This window comes from Physeter macrocephalus, chromosome 2 (genome assembly GCF_002837175.3).
Source record: "Physeter macrocephalus isolate SW-GA chromosome 2, ASM283717v5, whole genome shotgun sequence".
NCBI classification, from domain to species: domain Eukaryota; kingdom Metazoa; phylum Chordata; class Mammalia; order Artiodactyla; family Physeteridae; genus Physeter; species Physeter macrocephalus.
Window position 1 is genome coordinate 19,447,841 of NC_041215.1, and position 2,920 is coordinate 19,450,760.

The window sequence follows — 2,920 nt, forward strand, 5'->3', positions numbered from 1 at the left end:
GCTGAGCCTGCGCGTCCGGAGCCTGTGCTCCGCAACGGGAGAGGCCACAACAGTGAGAGGCCCGCATACCGCAAAAAATAAATAAATAAATAAATAAAATAAAAATAAAAAAGAACAAAAAAGTGAGGGTCCCAGACATGGTGGAGCTGCCGGCTGGGCGGAGAGGGGTGGAAGTGGGATGGTGAATTGCCTGAGGCGTCTGGGGGAGGGGCTGAGTGGCCCCGAGGAACCCGGCAGACGTCAAGGAAGCAAGGCAAGCTTCCCCTTTTTTTTTTCCTGTAAAGTTGCTCAAAATCTGAAAACACAAGTTAACCAACAGCTACTGCCAAGAATATTGTGAAAAGACTCCTGGAGGTGAGGAAATAGCCCTGAAAGTGGGAAAGTTCTGTTCCTGTTGGGCTGAGACGGGGTCCCCAGGCTGAGGTATTGAGGAGGCAGGACAGGAAGAGGAAGTCCTGGCTGGTGGCCCCTCCACATTGAGTACCCACTCAGAGCCTTGATCCCTGTCTGCGGTTGGGGAAATTCTGGGAAAATATTGACCACCCCCCCCCGAAAAAAAAGTGACGTTTGAAGCATCCACTACATACCGTGCCTCATTCTGTATCGTCTACATAGATTTACATAAAGTACTTGCTGGATGAAATAAGTCAGATGGAGACAGATAAATACTTAAATGTGGAATCTGTTTTCCCCCCAGCTTTGTTGAGATAAACTTAAGGTGTACAACGTAGTGATTCAATACATATATACTGATCAAAGAAATGTTCACATATTGAGATATAGGGAAAGTCATTCTGGCTTATACATGAGTTAACTTGAATTTTATGCTAACTAGACCAGCCTGTTTGTGGCCTATGAAAACTACATTGTGCATCTGCTTTAATTATTAAAGAAAAGGGCACATTGACCAGAGTGAAGAATGTCCGTGTTCAAAATAAAGATTAAATGCCTCCCTTCCTGGGATGCCAGGGCTGGTCCTCCTTTGATGATAAGACTCCCTTCCCAGGCGCCGAGGTCATACTGACTCGCTGCATACATGATGATCTGTTTTTTTTTGGAAACCTCGAAGGAGTGTCTCCCTGACTTGTTGGATGTTCTTTGTTCTGACAAGATATAAAACTGTGCTGAAAACCATGCGTCTCTGGGGCAGTTCCTCAGAGTTATCAGAGAGGCCGTCTTTCCAGGCTATAGTCCTCAGTTTGGCTCAAATAAAACTCTTTTCTGGGACTTCCCTAGTGGTCCAGTGGTTAAGACTCGGCGCTTTCACTACTGCGGGCCCGGGTTTGATCTCTGGTCGGGGAACTAAGATCCCACAAGCCTTGTGGTGCGGCCCCCAAAAAAACAAAAACCAAAAAAACCCCTCTTTTCTATTCCTATTATAGATAGTTTATTGATTATTTTCGTCGACAATACATTGCAAAATGACAACCACAGTGAGGTTAGATAGTAGATCCATCCCCTCACATAGTTGCCGTGTGCATGTAGTGAGAACTTTTAAATTCTCCTCTCTCAGCAACTTTTCAATACATAATATACAGTATTGTTAACCATCGTCATTATGTTGTATATTACACCCCCAGAATTTATTCCTCTTATAACTGGAAGTTTGTACCTTTCCACCACCTTCACCCATTTCTCCGACCTCCCAGCCCCTGGCAACTGCCGATCTCTGTTTCTGTGAGTTTGGTTTGTTTTTTTGTTTTAAGATTTATATGTGAAATCTAAAAAAAGCTGAGCTATAGACGCAGAGAACAGAATGGTGGTGACCAGGGCCTGGGAGGTGGGGGAAATGGGGAGGTGTTTGTCAAAGGAGACAAAATTTCAGTTAGATGATGAATGAATTCTGGGGACCTAATGGACAGCATGGTGATTACAGGTAACACTGTATTGTGTACTGGAAAGTTGATAAGTGGATCTTCAGTGTTCTCACCACACACGCAAAGAGGTACTTATGTGAGCTGATGGAGATGTTATCTAACCTTATGTGGTAATCATGTTGCAACATAACACGCGTATCATATCGTCACGTAATACACCTTAAACGCACACGGTGTTATATGTCAGTTGTGTCTCAATAAAGCTGCGGGGGTGGGAGCACTCACTTAATTGTCACCCAAGCCCTGTGAGGTAGTCACTGAGAATAATCCCATTTTACAGATGGGGAAACTGAGGCCCAGAGGTGCTTTAGCCACTTACTCAAAGTCATGCAGCTAGTCAGTGGCTGAGCTGGGACTCCCAGGAAGGGGGCTGCAGCCTCCGCGGGCATCACAACCAGAGCATCTCTGAAGCTCCTTGGCACCTGCTCTTGTTGCTTGGATATGCTGGGCAGGGGAGAGTGGGCAGGTACCACAGGAAGGGGCTGGGGAGACAGCTCATCCTGGGTGGGCAGGGCCCCAAGATCTGGGCTGGTCAGAAGGGGTTCTAGGAAACTGTTCCTACCTGCCCCTTACTTTGTCCTCCATGTGTTCTCCCCCAACACCCTGCCTACTCCATGTACCCCCCACCTCATGGTACGGGTGGAAAAATGCCTTGGTTAAAAGTAAGGACTTTGAGGGACTTCCCTGGCGGTACAGTGGTTAGGACTCAGTGCTTTCACTGATGGGGGCCCAGGATCAATCCCTGGTCCGGGAAGTAAGATCCTACAAGCCAAGAGCTGCAGCCAAATAAATAAATAAATAAATAAATAAAGACTTCGGCATCCAACAAATCTGGATCTGAAGTCTCCCCTTCGGGAGTGACAGCCTCACCCAACATCAGTTCTCCCATCTGTGAAATGGGGCACGAGGTGGAGGCTGTCCGGAAGCTGTGGTCAGACTCTCCCTCCCGCCCCCACACCATTCCCCTTTTTTAAAACATTTTTTAGGGCTTCCCTGGTGGCGCAGTGGTTGAGAGTCCGCCTGCCGATGCAGGGGACACGGGT